The following is a 19,589-nucleotide window of genomic DNA, read 5'->3' as shown; positions in this document are numbered from 1 at the left end:
CAGAATGGATGCATTTAAATGTTTCAAAGGCATATTGTTTTAATCCTATGTAGAGAATAAACCCCCGTGGCACAGTGGTTCTCATGATACATAATGCCTGGTGAGATCTGCACTATTTGGTTTATTCCCTATTTGGAATAGGCAATTAACAAACCATTAACAAATATAAAATTACAAATGTGCAAATAATAATAATAATAATAATTCTCAAGTAAAAATCTTTGCATGGCTCCACATAATGCAGAAGATAACACAGACATGGATTTGGATCCTTTATTGATTGGAACTGTTCACTGAAATTATGGTGGGCTTATTCTAGAAATTAGCACCATTTGAAACATTATCATCAAGATTTTACCATCAAAAGCAGCAGTAGGTGATGTAGGACCAGGGGGATCATAATGAGATAGAGTTCTTCTATGGTTGAGCATCTGGGAATGTGTGCCCCAAAGTTTAAACCATAAATAATTGGCTACCTGGCAAGTGTACAGTTATTTATGTTCAGCCCCCTTTCAGCATCACTCTGCCTTTTTGGACAAACTGAACCGAGCCTCATTTGCAGAAAAATAGCAAAGGTAGTAAAATAACAGTAATATAGCAAAGGACAGTAATGCCATATTTGCAATGTAGCGCACAGTAAAATGTTCAGTGTTAAAGGGGAGTTAGCTACACTTTATAACACTTCTGCTTCTCATGACTGATATTGTCCTTCTAATGAATGTGTCGCCCTTCATTTTTTGATTAGTTATTTCATTACGTTAATATATTACGCTGTTTTGTTGTTTTCCTTTACAATGCAGGAAGTAGACCCAGGCAGTTTAGTGTCGAACTCGAGGATGCATATCATTGCGTGTCTTCTGATGTGGGCATACCTGCAGACAATAGCATTAGGTTGGTCGTAGAAATAGTGTTGCATGACTACTATCTAGCGAAACCGAAAATGTCTGAGGACGAAGGAGATTTTGTTTTTGATCATGGGATTGTTATGCCCTATCGATTCAAGCCGGAATACACAGAAGAAGAGCTGGCTAATTTGCAGGCTGATCGTGCGAGAGCAAGAGTGAGTCAGAAGCGGGCCGAGATCGAGGAACCACTATTCCCAGGACAAACTGCAACTGGTGGTAGACATCCTATGTATCACAGACAGACGCGATAGCGTTCGCCAGCCCGCATAGTACCTACCTCATGTGGTTTGACCAACGATGAGAAAAAAGGTGGGTACAGCTCCTCAAAAAAAAAAAAAATCCACAATTCTTAAATTAGGCTCTGTGCTTATTTAATTTACTAATTTTGCATGTGTTGTGCCTATTTTGTATTTATATCATTGTTGTGGGTGTGGTGAATTGTACACAGAATAGCCATATGTTGATATCATGTGGATCACTACAGTATCTACATGGCCAAACATAATCCATTTTACTGAAGCTTGAATAACTATTCCTCAATTTCACTATGTAGATAAACGTTTTCCTCAAATAAAGGAATATTAAGGTATCTAAGTAATTTCCTCTTTGTACAAGATGTCTGTCTTTCGTATTGGACGTTTCTGGTCTACTGTCTTTGTGGCATGCAGCAGAGTGAACAGAACCACTTGCGTGTATAGGGTTTCAGAAATGGTTGTTCTTGAAGCAGAACTCTCCTCAAAAACCCACCAACATATGACATTAATGTCTTTCCCTGAAGTGCTGCACTATCCCAGGTGAAATGCTTAAGTCGGCTCAAACCAGTCAGTCAGAAATGAGGGAATCACAGCGACTCAAAAGGTTTAATGGTGTGGGAAACCTGTCTTTCCCATGGCTGTCACACTCTTCACAAAGCTGTATTGAAGCACAGAGCACCACCTTGTTGACTGGCATGTGGAGTTAATTTGTTTCAAGCAAAAAGGTTTAGCTGGTTTCATATTGATATATGGTTAATTAATTTACTTTTTAACAGTAATTAGCTATTTATAGTTTTCATACACTACAGGCTATATATACAGATACATTAAGCTAATGAAATTACTACAATTGATATGCATGTTACCAATAAGTAGATATAACATGTTTTGGATTAGTTTAGATTAGATTCAGGCAAGTGAGAATACAGTAAATTATGTCTGTAGCAGTCAATACCCTTGTTCTATGTCCAGCACTCTGAATATGAAATGAGTGGTATTGCATGCTTCACTTATGTTACATGTTTAATGTATTTTATTTGATTTCATTTAATAATTATTAGCAGCCAATTATTAACTAAATCAGTAAATTCACAGGTAGAGCAGTCTGGTGAATCAGCTTTGGTTAAAATGTACAACTCAGATTAAAATTAAGAGCTTGTTTCTTAAAAGTTACAACACCAAGCTAAAGACAAAGTATCTTCCCATCTAAGGATGTGGGTTAACAACCTTAACAAACACTAAATCTGAAGACATAAACAGGAAACAAGCTAAATCACAAAAGAAATCAATGAAAGACAGTATTAAACAACAGCTTATCTGTCCTAAGGTATCCCAAAATACCACCAACAAATGCAGCCAGAGAACAAAGCAAAAAATAAGCACCAGAGTGAGAGTCTGGACAAATGATGAGTTGAAGCACTAAAAGGGGGATCAGGTTCAAATATGGCAATGACTGGCTTATATAAAAGCAGACAAAATGACTGTTTGTTAAAGCGACTCTAGGTTGTTGAAAGCAGAGCGAAGCACCATAATATTAATATCAAAGGATTTGTTGTTTTAGCCTATTTTTCAGAAACTACCCCATGAATCGGTAAGGAGGTAATTTTTCCCTCCTATTGAATAGCTCTGTCAAAAGAGAAATGTACTTTTAGCAACAAAGGTGTTGGTTGTAGGTTATAATTGTCAAGTTGAAAAAATATCAAAATATTTCTACCATATGACCAGGACAGTTTTACAATGCTTTAAACTGGAGCTACATAAAAATGTTCCTTCCAAATGTTAACACCATTACCTAAATGGAAAGACTTTCAGTTGATTCTTTGACTAAATTGTATAGAGTTTGCATTCAAATCCAAAGGCAACAATAAACACCCTTGGTTTGTTTGCGTAGATAAGGGCCTCCATGTGTCTTTTCATTGTTTAAGGAAAAGAGGGAAACAGACAACAGCCTTATCAGATCAACCACAAGTCACTATGTAACATTGTGACATAATAGAGACTATGTAAAACAACATTGTGTCCCTGTCTTATTCATGTTGTATTATAAAAACTAGGTATCTAGGTCAAACACTGGATTGATCTAAAGCCTTTATTATCAATTGTTTTTTTTAATTTGGCGACCCACAACGCCTCAAGACAAGATGGAAAGAAACCAAGTTCAGAAGTTAGTTTTTATTTTGTATTGAATTAAAAAAAAAAAAATTTTCCAAGAAAATAAATAAATCAATCGTAAACATGTTGTCACTCTCCAATGATGCAGTGTCGCCACCTCCGATTGGTGATATGACTAGTTTCATAACATTGCAGTGAGTGAAGTAACAACCACACATATCCTGGCTACCACTTAGCTAGTTGCAATTATACGTAGCTGTGATAAAAGCCTTGAATAATAATGAACCGTTTAGAATGCAGTAGAATTCTAGAATACTGCAGTATCCCAGTAATTTTGAAAGCAAGTAGAAATGTTATGAATAATTTACTAAAATAAACGCAGTATGACACACGAACAACTGAATGAACTGATAGAGACCGATCCATAGTCCTCCCCCTGATTTCATTTTTGTAGGACGATAACTCATCAAATAAGACAACAGCAGGTTATGTTTTATATCGTAAATGACGCATCAATGAGTCTCCAGATTGCCAAGGCAGGACATGCATAAATTGGCTGATGGTGATGCTTTTGGGCAGAAGGTGTATTCACAGATAACCTGCACAACAACTGTTATTGTTCAGGGAACAACAAAATTGATAGAATGCTGGACAACAGTTTATTCTAAGCAACTGATTTCCCTAGCTTCTGATAAAAAAGAATGAAACAAGGGGCACATGGGGGTATCAGGTGCAGACACACACACACACACACACACATATGCACACACACGCACGCACACACACACACACACACACACACACACACAGTAGCCCTTGCAATGATACAGTGTACCCCACTGTCTGGAATCAAATCCAGGCCATGGCCCACACCACAATGGGGTTATGAGTTGCTGGATATAGTGTCTCTCAAGCGCTCCTGAACTGAGCATGGTGTAGCAATGGGATGTTATCACTTTATTTGAGTGGCTGTATATATTGTAGAGCTGAACTGAGCTATATAATTCCTTTGTAAGCTAGGCTGACCAGAAGTCCTCTTTCCCCTGGATGTTTCATTTCGCAACTGAAAATAGTTGTCCAAGCAGGATTTATACATTCCTCAAAACTGTCCAGTGAGGTTTTTGCTTGTTCCTTTAGATTGTATATGAACTAACAAATAGTGTGGCATTATGTTCATAACACCCCAGTCCTCTTTTTTTGAAATCCAATATATGGTCACCTTACATGAGCGTATTCATTAGCACTAAATAGACATTTATAAATCTGTGTGTGTGCCTGCGTGCGTGCGTGCGTGCGTGCGTGCGTGCGTGCGTGCGTGCGTGCGTGCGTGCATGCGTGCGTGAGCATGTGCGTGCGTGCGCATAGATCAGAACCATGACTCGACGACAATGCCCTTGGGGAGAGAAAATGAGAGGGAGAGAGAGGGAGAGAAATGGGGGAAGGACGGCAAAATAGGTAAATCAAAGAGGTGGCGCAGGTTTCCTAAACTAAACAAGTTGTTCCAAGCTGTGTGTAATTCACCTCACAGATGATAGGTTTTACAGCCCTTTCGCCCGCATTATATCCAGTGGGGATCTGTAAATCTGTCAGCGAGTGAGTAAATTCCATTCCCCTCCTAATCTCATTTGCCTGTGGTGCCAATGGTGCATCAAATGGCGGAGACTTCTCTCGCCGTCTCCGCCGAGCCGGAGAGTAAATCCCACCTGTCCCGCATGAGCTGCTCCGTCAACCGCGAAAAAATCCATTATCCGGGAATGTTTTAGAGGTCTAATGGAGTCCTTATCTTTATTTTGCACGGGAAAATTTTTAATTATACCCGGTACTAAAAGTTCCCCGGTTATCTGCGGACGCATTTACATACCTATCTGTGTTTTGCAGTCGAAGCGTTTAGCAGGGGAGCCAAGCCCAACGCGTGTTTTACAGTACAGCTGCCCATCGTGATCTCTCTTTGTGTTTCTGCTCCCCGCCTTCTTGTGTGTATTAAAATCACAACCATCTCCTAACGTAGTCGATCGCATCAATAGGTTAAGCGAAATAAGTATCTGAATCCCAACTTCAGATAGTAGCAGATTCAAGTATATTTCAGACTTGCAGTTTTTTTACTTGCTTTACAACAGCATTGAGAATTAAATTCAAAGTTGGAACAGGGTTCATGGATACTTTTCAGGGTGGTCAAATGGTAGAAGTGGAGAAAGACTAATGTCAAGCAGCATCCATTTGAATTATGTGCTTTACTCTGCAAATTATTTACAAGCGAATTCCAGTGATTCCAGCCACTTTGCTGCAGCCTCTGATATTACAACCAGTTAAACCAAGCAATCCTCTAACAATGCTTATGAGGAACAGAAATAATCATCACAGGACATATAATGCTGTGGCCTTTTAATTAAATGCAGCGAAAGAATTCTAGCAACCACTCATTATGGGAGAACATACACCTTACTTATTCCTGTGGATATGGAGATTAAGGTATCAGAGGCAGAAGGTTTTGCAAAATGTATTTACATTTTAATGTCATTTATTGGTCTCCTTTAAATCTATTTTAAACCCAGGGAGAGGATATTTTTTGCTTAGGTATGAATGCAATGAAATGATATGTTATTAATCTCTCAATTAATAAGGTGATGGTCTTTATGGAACACCGGCCTGGCGTTCTGCCTATCTGAAAACACAGGCTTCAGATACATACAGTAACTCAACCGTTATGATGTACCTCGTTAATATTAGCATTAAGGGTGAAGACAATATTTTGAGTAGCAGTTTAGTCAGCAGCTACATACTGACACCTCAGAGAAGGGTATCACAACAAAAGAGACGTCATACCCTTTCAGTTGTGCATCCTTTTATAAAATTATTTTTGATAATACAGTGGAACATTGTGAAAGCTTTGCATCAAAGCAGAGAAAAAATGATCAACTTCTGAGAATGCAGTAGAAACGCGGGGAGCCAGATGGCTGTGCTTCATTCCGAACCTCTCTTAGCGAACACTTAATGCAAGAAAGCTTAGCACATTAATTGCAAAGTGACAGTTGAAGAAGAGATGTTGAAAAAGAATTAATCAGCACATGTCACACGTGAAAATTCTGTAGGTGACAGGATAAACACACAGCAACCATGTAGATACTATTATTACTATTTAAATCGAATTGACACAGGCTAAAACAGTTTAAATCTACTGTGCCCCTATTTTGAAAGGATTTGACAAATCAATCAGTCAGTCATTTTTATTCTTGTGTCTCATCAGTTACAAACAGGTTATCACATAGCACTTCACAATGGATATTTTCCAGGGGGAATTAAAAAGCAAAACAAAACCGAAGAACTGCCAAATGAGCCAATCTTGCAAAAAACTGGAGGACAATTCCCCAGCAGCTTAAAAGGCAATCAAACACTCAAGTTGTCTTTTTCCTTTCATAGTAGAATATTTGAATAGGCCTATCATATAAAACTTTAGTGTTGTCTGATGGTGTTGAATTAGTCATTTAAACATATTTCTCACTAGAATGAATCCAGCTTTACAAATGTTTAAAAAAAAAAAAAGTTTTTCAAAATTTTAGCAGAAAAACAAATGCCTAGATTTGGAAATGGAGACTTACAATTAGAAAATATGTGATATGCCTTCAGTTTTTCTCTGTTGCATCTTGTCTCTTCCTCCTTTGTGTGCTTATTGATATCTGCCTGACGGGGGAGTTCCTGCTACAGCTGGGAAGCTGGAGTAGAGATCTGAGTGACAGTCAATGAGGAAACAAGTGAAGAAGGGGGGGGAAAGACAAATCTTCTGTATTAGATGAAGACAAGAGAGTGGTTTGTGAGGATGGAAAACAATGATGCAATGTACAAGCATTGATTCATCTCAGTCTTTAATTTGATCAGTTAAACAATTCTGTTACCTCTTTTTGTGTAATTGTATGCAATATAGTGTAAGAACGTGCAATGTGATCATGGGGCTTATATTCTTCATAGCCAATCACAACAAGGCATTACAACTTTTATTGTTCGTACTGTTTGACAGCCAATCAGCAGTAAGGCCTCGCGGCTTCCATGTAAAGGACATAAATACATCACATGATCAGATGAGAGCTGTACGACCTTCCTGATGATTGGCTGTCTTATCAATAGATATCAGTGGTGATCTTTTTTCCTGGAAGCATTTCATGTAACCTCTGAAGTTTAGATGTTTACTATTGCATCAAGTATAATTAATGAAAAAAGACAAAAAGAAAGGCACCACACAATGTTGGCGATGATCATTATTGCATTCGATAATTATTTTTGTGGTATTTCACTCAGCTCTACTTCATCCTGCTGCTGCTGTCAGCAGTAACATCACCAATAAAGGCAAGTGACCTAGTTTCACTGGCAGCCATATGTGCCATAACATTACCTCCACCACGTTTCACAGATGAGGTGATATGCTTTGGATCATTAGCAGTTCCATTCTTTCAACACACTCTCCATCACTTCGGTTGAGGTTAAGACTCGTCTTATCTGTTCATAAGACTTTTTTCCAGAGCTTCACAGTTTAATGTATGTTTTTGCTAATTCTAATCTGGCCATTCTGTCCTTGAAGTTTACCAGTGGTTTGCATTTTGCAGTGAACTCAGGTTATGCTGGTGTAGTTTTCTCCTTATGGTAGTCTTTGATGCATCTATGCCTACATCCTAGAACATGTTCTTGATCTGCTCAACAGTTGTCAATGAGTTTTTCTTTTCAATTTAAGGTATTTTTTGTCATCCACTACAGTGGTCTTCCAGGTTGTCTGTGCTTTAGCATTCTTGCTTCTTAACAATATACAAAACAATTGATTTTGACAATTCAATTGATTTTGATGTTCTGGCTATGTCTCTGATTTTTTCTGATCTTTCTGCCTCATGTTGGCCTGCTTTACTGGTATTGACACGTCTTTAGTCCTCATGCTGAGAGACAACAGCAACACACTCCAAATACAAATTCCACAACTGGGGCCATATTTATGAAGGCTTTGCTGGGCTTTTATATATGCTAATGAGACATGAGAGTTTTTCCATATTTAGCAGGGTGCCCCACCTGAGGTTTGTGCTGGTAAGATGAGAGAAAAGCAGCATCCCTAAAATTTGTGTGTTTGGGTTAATGCATATGTATTTTAGGGTGTTCTAATGTTAGACCACTAAAATATGGGAGAGAATGGAAATTTATGCATATGACCTGATACAGCTCATTCATCTTTAGGAACAGCCACCATACGAGCCAATTTAATTGTCTGGACTGTACTTGTACAGCGTAGAGAAAGTGGCCCAGGTGTTTGTGGTCTGCTGCGTACTCCACAATATTGCTGTGCGCAACGGAATGGCGGTGGAACTGTTTGAAGAGAGAGGGGGGGAGAACAGGGCTCCTGAACCTATATTCATGGGGGATGGGAGACAGAAGCCTGCAGAAGTAATTTGCCATTTTTTCTCATGAGCATTGTTTGAGTGTTTCACCTTAGATTTCCCTGAACCAAAATACGTCCAATTTAAAGGGATATTTCACACAAATTGCATAATTCTAATAGTTGTTTATGGGCAGTAGTTCCCATGAACTGGCCCTTCAGCTTCTGTTGCTACGCTGCAGCTAATGATGTATTTCAGGGTCCAATTCCATTATTAGCTACAGCATACAAGGAGAAGCAGAAGGACCAGTTTGTGGAAACTACTACCCATAAAAAACGATTCTGGAACTAACATGTCTGGTACCAACAATCATACCATGGTCAAAATAGCTGCATCTTGCCTATTTGTAATGTTTGGTCAAGCAACAACTAAACCTGTTCAGCATTTCTGTGTGCTTCATATATTGTGTTGCAGCTGCATGATTCACTGGAGGCCATTTTGAGCAGGTGTACCTAATAAAGTGGCCACTGTGTGTGTGTGTGTGTGTGTGTGTATATATATATATATAATGAGACAGGGCTGGGGAGGGCCTCTGTATCAGGTGGTGAACAGACAAAGGAACTCAAAAAACTAGGTTGGTTTGCTGCTTTTCGTTTAGTCCACAAACAAAATCCAGAAATCTTCAAACACAAATCAATGAAGCGATCAAAAATTCTCCACAGGGGGCAAAGGCAGGCAAAAAGAGTTCAGCAGAAAACCTAAATGCAGGTGCAACAAACAAAACCAAACAAACAAACATCATTTCAAAACTGTGGCCATTAGTATAAAGTTGGACCCTTCTTTGCTGCTGTAACAGCATCCGCTCTTCTGGGAAGACTTTACAGTAGATTTTGGAACATGGCTGTGGGGATTCGCTTCCATTCAGCCACAAGAGCATTAGTGAGGTCGGGCACTGATGTTGGGCGTAAGGCCTGGCTCAGCATTGTCATGCTGAAAAAGGAAAGAACCTTCCCCAAACTGCTCCCGCAACGTATGCAGAAAGTGCACAATGCTCTAGTATGTCATTGTATGCTATAGCATTAAGATTTCCCTTTACTGGAACAAAGGGGCCTAGCCAAAACCATGAAGAACAGCCCCAGACCATTATTTCTCCTCCACCAAACTACAGTTGGCACTGTTCGAGCCAGTACAGTTGGCACTATACATTCTGCCAAACACAGATTCGTCCGTCAGACTGCCAGACAGTGAAGCGTGATTCATCACTCCAGAGAACGTGTTTCCACTGCTCCAGAGTCCAATGGCAGTGTGCTTTACGCCACTCCAGCCGACGCTTGGCATTGCGCATGGTGATCTTAGGCTTGTGTGCGGATGCTCAGCTATGGAAAACCATTTCATGAAGCTCTTGACACACAGTTCTTGTGCTGACATTGTTTCCAGAAGTCGTTTGGAACTCTGCAACCGAGGACAGATGATTTTTACGCACTACATGCTTCAGCACTCGGCGGTCCTGTTCTGTGAGCTTGTGTGGCCTACCACTTGATGGCTGAGCTGTTTTTCCTACTGTAGATTTCCACTTCACAATAACAGCACTTACAGTTGACTGGGGCAGCTCTAGCAGGGCAGAAAGTTGACAAACTGACTTGTTGGAGAGGTGGCATCCTATGACAGTGCCACGTTGAACGTCACTGAGCTCTTCAGTATAACCTATTCTACTGCCAATGTTTGTCAATGGAGATTACATGGCTGCATGCTTAATTTTATCCACCTTCTAGCAATGTGTGTGGCTGAAATAGACAAAACCAATAATTAGAAGGGGTCTTCACATACTTTTGGAAATGTAGTGTATAGTCTTTGAAAATAGCAGTTTTCACGAAATAAATGTCATATAAAAAATACTGGTGTAGCCAAGTGGGAGAGTAATAATGGCTTTGGAACAGAAAGGTAGTCATCATGCATTATAGTAATGGGAACCATGATCACAGATAGGTCATAATAGAATGGCATAGTTATATAGTGAGCTATCTTGTAAGTAATTTGTGAACAATAAGTAAATAAATAATCAATTAACTGCAGCAAAAAGTCATTCCAAATAGAAAACCTCTGATCTGCCAGTTGAGATAAAAAAACAAAAGTTCCCTTCATTCCCCCAATGGCAACCACACACAGACTGTAAGAGCACATCCACTTTGTCTATTTTGGTAGATCAGAGAGCTGTGCGAAATTGAAAAGAGAATAAGCTGCAACGGATGCACACAATTCAAAGCGTTATCTGTTGTTAACCGTTGAATTGGGGGACGGCAGACTCGGTTTCCGGAATAGAACTGGGCTTCTGTACTGATCAGAGGTTTAGATGCGGCATAAATTAGGTGCCATGGCAAATGTGGGAGGAATACGCTGGTAGAGGAAATGCAAAGGAAGAACGACACAGAAGAATAGAATGTATTGTTAATAATTGGGGTGTGATACCAATGCTTTACAATATCTTGAATTAAGTGAGCATGCATCGAGGTGAATGGCAGCATAGGAAGGCTTTTTGAACCTTAAAAATATTAAGAAATAATTACAGTGCTGTGAAAAAAGTATTTGCCCTCTTCCTGATTTCCTCTATTTTAACTAACCTTTATTTAAGCAGGGCATCCTACTGAAACCAGGGCCCTGAAAACCATATAATTTCAGAGAAGCCTTGTACAAGGACCTTATACACACATATGTCTGAACAAAGTATACATATGTGAAAATTATACATAGCAACAGCACACATTAAAAATATTGAAAGGTTTATGCACATGAACAGGCACAAATAGTCGTACATACAATGGCAAGAGTCAAATTATACCAAGCAATTGCATGCAGTTTATTCAATGAGCATATTAGCCACCAATGACTTAAATTGATTAAAGGACACCAAGGTGTTTAGTTTAAGTAACCCCTCAACTTTATTCCTCATGTGTGGTGAATATAAAAGCTTTAAAAGCAGCTGTTCCTAGTTCAGTTGTGAATCCAGGTGTTTCTAGGGTAACCCAATCGTGAGATCCTGTGCAATAGTTTTGAGTTTATAAAAGATGAAAGTCTGGTAAGAGAAAAAAGGGAGATTTGTGAGGAGGGTTTTGTATATAAATAAAATGCTGTGATGCTTTCTCCTTAAAAGAAAACATTTCATGCTTCATTTCTATTATTGCACATTTGTCACACTGAATGGTTTCAGATAGATCGTTAGACAATATGTAATATTAGACAAAGGGAAACTGAGTAGGCATAAAACAGATTTTTAAAATATTATTTCGTTTATTAATTGAAAAAAAAATCAAATGCCCATGTCCCCCACGTGAAGAAGTAATGTCCCCCTTAAACTTAATAGCCGCATTAATAGAGGCAATCAGGTAGGGGGCAAATACTTTTTCATGATACTACAAATACTGAGACAATCTCCAGTTCTCCAGTGAAGAGGTATGTGGTGATTGTGGGCTCCTGTATCTACATCCTGAAAAAAGAAGATATCTAAAGTGAGTCAGGGGAGTCATGGTGCAGCCTAAAGAGGTGAATATTTAGTCTGCCTGAGAAGATGAGAACGTAGTCGGAAGCTAATTTCACCACTAGGGGGCCAAGAACAGACAGGAGACTTGACCATGAAGTTCAGGCACGCATCAGAGCAGGACCCAGCGGGGGGGATATGGGGGACTGGCTGGTTTGTAGAGTCTGATAACCTTTTGAACACATAATGGAGCAGTCCCTTCAGGTACCTGATGGGTTAGCACCAAAGTTTTGAATTTGACGCAAGCCAATATTCGTAGCCAGTGGAGGGAGATGATGAAAGGGGCCATAGGCACCTCAATGCCTGTGTTAATTTTTTTGAAGAAAAACAGGTAGTTGGACTACAGTTGTCAGGTGCTATTGTGTTGAATATTGAGTTTGTTCAGGTTTGATGAAGTTGGCCTATATAGTAGTCTATGGAACAGAATTTGAATCACCTAAAACATTTCATTGTGTGAAAATCAAGTAAGGCTAGAGATTGGTAATATGTAATCATTTTTTAAATGGTTGTTAAAGTAACTGCTTTGGTGCAGCATTTGGGACAAATCTGAATGCACAAGATACAATCTGGGGTGCTAGGCAGTATGGCATTGCAATCTGTAATAATCCAGTTTTGAGGAAATAAACATGTTTTCCTGCACAAATGAGAGCATCTGAAATATCATGAATCTTGCAGAACAGTACTTTTCAGTCCAGAAATAGACAAATAGAAATGCTGTCCATATTAGTGAAGCAAAGAGGGTCTTAAGATGATGTAGTTCTTTTTTCCATGGGTCTCGGGTTACTATGTTTCTTATGAATTTCATAACCTTCTCCCAAATATCTTTTGAATATCATTGTGCTCCAGTCCCAAACTGATAATGAAATAATGGCACATACTGATTGAGATTTTTTGCCTGGTCAAACCAGTAGTTGCCGTGCTTGTTTGCATGCTTACATACGTGTGCATATAGATGTCTATGTATATGTACAGTTAAGTCTATACGTATTTGGACAGTGACACAATTTTTATTGTAGGAATTACCTTTTATACATGGTTTCCCCATTTTCAGGGAACAAAAGTAATTGGACAGTTGGCCCATTGGCTCATCATTAGGTCATGTACAAGAAAGCTAGGAAAAGGTCGAGTTCATTCTAGGTGTGGGATTTACAATTGGAGTCTGTTGCTGTTGTCTCTCAACCTGAGGACTAAATAAGTGTCAATGCCAGTAAAGTAGGCCATGATGAGGCTTAAAAATCTGAATAAATTGATCTGAGACATAGCCAAAACAATGGTGTGTCAAAAGGTATGATGGTCTTGCTGGCCAAGTCAATCACCTGACCTGAATCTAACTGAATATGCATTTCACTTGCTGAAGACAAGACTGAAGGAGAAATACCCTAGAACATAAAGGAACTAAATAAGATGTTGTTATTTCATATTATGTTAATTCATCCCATTACTTTTGCTGCCCTAAAATGGGGGGACTATGTATAAAAATGCCTGCAATTCCTACACAGGATCTATATAACCTCAAATTAAACCCCATATTCATTGTTTTATTTAAAATCCAATGTGCTGGAGTACAGAGCAAATACAACAAGAATTGTGTCACTGTCCAAGTTTGTTTGCATACATACAGTACATGCATGTACATACACCCGTATTCACACACTTTGTACTAAATAGGCCTATACAGTAGATTGTGAAATGAGACCCGGTGTTGGATGAAGTCATGTTTGTTGATCCACTCTGAACACATGACGTGCGATAGCTTTGCCTCAATTTCCCGCTATGCCGTACAGTAAAACTCCTCAGGGCTATAAAGTGTTTTATTACATTGTGAGTGTCTTGGGAAATAATGATCCTCCAAGCAGTACGCAGCGACTCTCAAACAGCTGCTCTTCTACCAGGTGTCCCTCTCCGCTGGAAACACTGCTGTTAAGAAGCGTCACATGACGCTGGTTCTCTTTCCTTCACAGTTCCTTTAATTTAATCCTCCTAGCTGAGGGCTGTGTTTCTGCCCTCCCCCTGCATTTTCAAAACTTCCTCATTGACATGATGACAGATTTCACTTCTTTTTTATCATTCTAGATGTGTCTTTGGAGACTGTTCTAGGTTTGGATGGCTTTTGCCCTTTGAACTGCCCTGGGCTTTTTCTGAGAACTGCCATCTGATAGATTGAACCTGTTTACTATGTTTCACTATACTGTTGGACAACAGTCGTAAATCCCAAAGCCTAAGGAAACCATGAACAGTTAGTAAACATGACTCCCTTTGTAAAAACTATGCTACATGAAGTGCACATTCATCTACAAAATATTCCCTACTACTGATTCAAACTATAACCATGGGTAATCTGACCACTGATTCTGACCGTAAACATGGACAACTTAATTGTCATTTTGGTAAAAATGCTGCCATCCCCAGAGGGCTCCGCTGAAAAGTAGTGCTTGCTTCCGCACCTTAGTGTCCACCAGTCCCTGCCGAACAGATCATTCCTAACCGCAACCTAACCATAAACTAAAAAGAAAATCTCTCTCTCTCTCTCTCTCTCTCACTCTCACAGGGCTGTTTGTTTACTACTAATTATTGTTTTCTTCCTAGATTTTGAAACCCAGTTCATACCACAGTTTCATTGGCTTGGCAGTGGAGAAACTGAAAATTAAAAAATATGAAACTCTCACAAAGGTATTTTAAATTGTGTTTTGTTTTTTCCCCTCTTACAGTATCTCAGGGGATCCAATTATGCTGCAAAAAAAACAATAATATACATATACCAGTACACAATATAACAATCACTGTATTGCGTCTATCACTGTAAACCAACAATATTCTAAACAATAATAATACTAAGGTAATGAATCGCCTTCAGGACTGCGACTCTCAGAATGAGAAGCAGCCTATTTTACCAGTGACTTAACACAGGAAAACTTGAAAGGAAATCTTACCTCAAATGGGCAATGTGTTTTCTAGCGGTTTTCACACCATGACCACAACCTCATTACCACAGGTCCCACACAGAGAAACACAGAAGACCATCTGGAGCCGAGGCGAACAGACCAGAGAACTGCTGAGCTGCTCTTTTAACTTCTTGCAGGACATGCTCCATTTAGTCCACATCTGTGGCAATGAAGTTTAGATTTTGAAATAAATAAATAAATAAAATCGCTCTTGCTTATCCAAATTCGGCTTCTCGTTGAAAAGGTTATAAGGGTGAAATTATCGAGATGTCTGAAGATTACTCTAGCAAAGACGCTCCTGGCATTCTTTTAGCATACTTTGATGTCTGACTGTAGACTTAACTACGGGAGATGTACTTAGTAATAAGAATATATTAAAAATCTGCCTAATTTGTTTGCCTGCATTTTATATTAAGAAATGAGCAGTCTGAAGTGCATAGCTGTGAAATAAAAAGTTAGGACCTGTGAAACATTGGCTTTAACTTTCACTAAGTATTATGGCCACAACTGTGCTTACCTTTCAATTTGCATGTGAAAGGGATGTGCAGTTTGCCCATTATACAAATTGTCCTGCTTTGTTTGTCTTGTTAAAACTTTCATTAACAGATTTATTTTCTAACCTGTCCGGTAAAATTCATATGTATTTTCGTTACAAATTCATACAGTTAATGTGTGAAACGGTTCTGTGTAACTCATCGACTAGATGAGTTGAATCAAAACAACACATGATTAAACACAAATAATTTAAAGCCGGAGAGAGTAAAACGAAAATAAAATGTTTTAACCCTGAGGAAAGGCAGTCAAGAGAAATACCTTGAAAACTGTGATTGCAAAGTATGATTGCCTCAACATCAAGACCGGATGGATCATAAATGAATCCCAAGAGACCCTTAGTCCACTGTACCATTACTTTATTCAGTGGTATCATTAATAATATTATAAATGGCCCATGGCTGCTTGGTTCCAGGGAACTACATGCCCACCTACATACAGCCAGGACCCATGCAACAGAAATGCTGATTTTGGGCAGTAGTGAGGGGGAAGCCTACTAAGAGAGTACACTTATATCCCCAGATGGGACATTGCCTGTGGCCATGACTGCAATTTCAGACTTCACTGTCAGCTGTACCCTAATACCAACTTCATCAGAGACTCATTTAATTTCTCACAACTGCTATGCAAGCAACCGGTGAACAAAAGAGATAAATGAGCATTTTTATTTTACAATGGGTATTAAAATATACATTTTGATTTCTCAATATAGCAGATTTGTGCTTTTTATTGATCGTGCTTGCTCAATATAGAAAGTAATGCCTTGTATATATTATAAAAGTGTATATTCTTTCCCATACCATGTATGGTTTTCCTGTGAAATCACATTACCATGCCATGAAATCAGCTCGCTAAGTCCACATGACCTTCAGCGGATATAATCGAGAAAAAGAAAAATCATTAAGCAAGTCTACTACTGAACAAGAAAACTAATCTTTTCAATACTACTGTGAGCTGATTCCAGTTAAAGATATTGCATTTACTTTAGGAACTAGTTAATGGCAACATGTTACATATCAACCACTGTTAACTTAATGCAGAAAAGAAATGTGTGGTTTGTGTCATTGGAAACCCCCAAACCACACACCTTCAGTCCTTTATGCATTACCGCACATGTTTTGTAGGAGCACCTGTACAGCAATGGTGCTCATGGAATTGCGCTTGTAAATATAAAGATGAGTGTTTGGTTTGGTGCAATTTTAATGGGCTCCTCAGTATCACTAATTTAAAGAGATCACTGCATATTAGTGTAAGCCTTATGTTTGCTCTCTGAAACAAAGATAAATATTGAAAAGCAATCCAGCAGAATCAAAAGAGAGAAAATGCACCTGACCAAAATTATAATGTGATGGGATCAGAGAGAGACCCCTAATAGCAGAGCGTGTAATGAATACTTTTATCACCGGGGGGAACCATTACGGTGACATGGTACAATTAACTTGACATACAAGATAATTTGTTGAATATTTCACTCGAGCTGGTCTTTATTTCATTACAAAGTCTTTCCCATGTTTCTTTGAAGTGATATACCAATCGTAGAATTGGAGAATATGAAAGCAATAACAAGAGAAATAGCTGAGATGGCTTTTTAAAGAGTGAACGATTGTGAAAAGCAATTATCAAGCAATGCACGAGGTCATTTTTCCCTCAAATGTGGGCCTGCAGAGAAATTGAAGAGCGCAATTAAGGCATAATGCCTGATTAAATGGTTTGTGCTTTCTCAAAATCTGATGCTCAAAACCTCTACAAGCGGTGGCCTCTCATTGTTTTTCCCTCTTCCCCTGCAGTTGTCCTTTAAGTGGCTGATTAAGGTTGAGAGAAGTAAACTAGCATAATGCGAGTGCAACATGTAATGATTTTTTTCTGTTATGGATAATGATCAAACCAAATCGATACCTCTTCACCGTTTGGCAGCCCACCAGGATCATCGTGCAGCAAATGTTCATGCCTGGCTGTGCGCCACTTCTAATTAGGAGACAGTTCCCGTGCCTCCGTTTGAGCTAGAAACAAGAAGGAGCTGAAACAGAGGCACAAACCATACACCTAGACGCTATTGAAGCGCCCTCACGATAAACATTTCACTGAGAAAAAACATAAACCTTGACTAACTGCGATGGGGGAAAAAAGTATGCTTCCATTTTGCTTACAATTGGTGAATACTTTACTGATATGTAGTCTGACAAAAAAAAACTTTAGTTTCCAAGTTAACTTTTTTGTGTACTTATTTAAAACCAATAATTGCAATTTTGTTTTTCAATAGCGTGTTGCATGCAGTCATACTTTATAGCACATAAGGATGTGTTTGGTTAGCGTTTGGGTGGGTGGCCTCAAGGAAACTGTTTCTTATGAGTCTTGTTGGTGGATAAGTAGGGGAATGTCCTGGACTATGTAAGAAATGCAGTAGTAGTTCTGTGCTTCTATTTATTATATGTATATGCTTATATTTGTTCTGTGCTCTTATTTATGAGATTCAATATTGCACAACTCAATATTGGAAAAAAGTGACAGCCCAACTCAGCACCTCCTGCAAAAGAACCTCTAGTGTGAAACATCTTATTAGAAGGCTATATCATTATCCACGTCTTCCATTGCAGTGTTGGACTACGGAAATTGGCAACATGCCCTGCGGCAGTGTGCTCGGCTCTTAAAGGGAATGAAAAGTGGTCATTTGATTGGCTATTAACAGATGCAGCTGCACGGCACCCACTGATGGTATATTCCGTATAACCCTGCCCTGTTGGCAGGTGCGCCACATGCTTCACGCTGTGCGCTGCTCATCTGTGGTCCCAAAAACACCAACAATCACAAGCCACGCCCAGTGCGCCACACACCGCTCAATTGACTGTGCCCATGCAACATTGATTCTGGAAAATATAGCCCAAAAAGTAAAATATGTTGAGTAAAAATCATTTCTTTAATAAATATTAAACACCATTTAACATGCCTAAGGTAGATGGCTTTCAACACCATCAAGTGTCCCTAATCTCCAAATCTGAAGCCCTCTCCATGACCTCCCTGGGTGCCAACCCTCTTGTTTTCTCTTTAGATGGCATTCTGTAAACACATACTGTAACAGCAAAAAAGCAGGCTGTTAGTTATTACAACTCAGAGGCACCATAACTGTACCTGTTAGATTTATACTGACAGGGACATTCACATTTTTTTGGTCACCTAGCATCCAATTCCTGCTAGAAAACAATACTAACTTTTCATGGACAGATAACTTTTTTAAAATGATGTATGATTTGGTTTATTGCAAATAAAAAGAAAGTGTCATGCCCAAAAATACTTCCCGAAAATGCTATTACATTGCTCCATTCCTTTGGGAGGTGGTAAAAGACAGAATTGCACTTGTACAAACCTGAAATGGCTATGGTAGCCACATTACATTTATGGCGACTCTACCCTACATTTGCAAATTGACAGCATTTTTACACTTTAGGAACAGTTGCCTGTTAGAGAAGTTGGGAGACGACAACTCTGGAGATGGTTGGCCATTGGGTTTGGAATGAAATGACCTGAAACATTAAAACTGTTCTGAAATTTTTGTTTATTTATTTACTTATTTATTTAATAATGAAATATGCTAACCTTTAGAGGTGACCGTGGCTATCATTTGCATCCATGGATCCTGACACTTGTCCAAAATCCAACTTCACCAGAGATGGAGCAGTACAACAATGCTGCTTTCCTGCCATGCGCAAGACACATCTTAAATACCAGAACATGTAGGGACGCAGAATTCTGCGCCATTGGCGGTAATTTGCGGCATGCTTAGTAAATATGGCCCTTGAGACCTAAATTGGTTGATCAATTCTGTCAAAGTAATTAAAAATAGGAAGTCATGCCCCCAAATGTAGCTTCTATTATGCCAAATGCCTGTGCTTACGCCAATGCAAACAATGCAGCTTGTGTTGGCCTGCGCACCTGTGTCCATCACTATT

At 39.1% G+C, this 19,589-nt stretch overlaps 1 protein-coding gene across 1 annotated transcript in view; it reads left to right on the top strand.

The window, feature by feature from the left end:
- Positions 1-19,589, top strand: part of ntm (neurotrimin) — a 326,344-nt gene that overhangs the window by 176,180 nt on the left and 130,575 nt on the right. The window lies entirely within an intron of this gene.

This window comes from Anguilla anguilla, chromosome 9 (genome assembly GCF_013347855.1).
Source record: "Anguilla anguilla isolate fAngAng1 chromosome 9, fAngAng1.pri, whole genome shotgun sequence".
NCBI lineage: Eukaryota > Metazoa > Chordata > Actinopteri > Anguilliformes > Anguillidae > Anguilla > Anguilla anguilla.
Note: the sequence above shows the minus strand (reverse complement) of the source record. Positions and strands in the feature narration are given on the sequence as shown.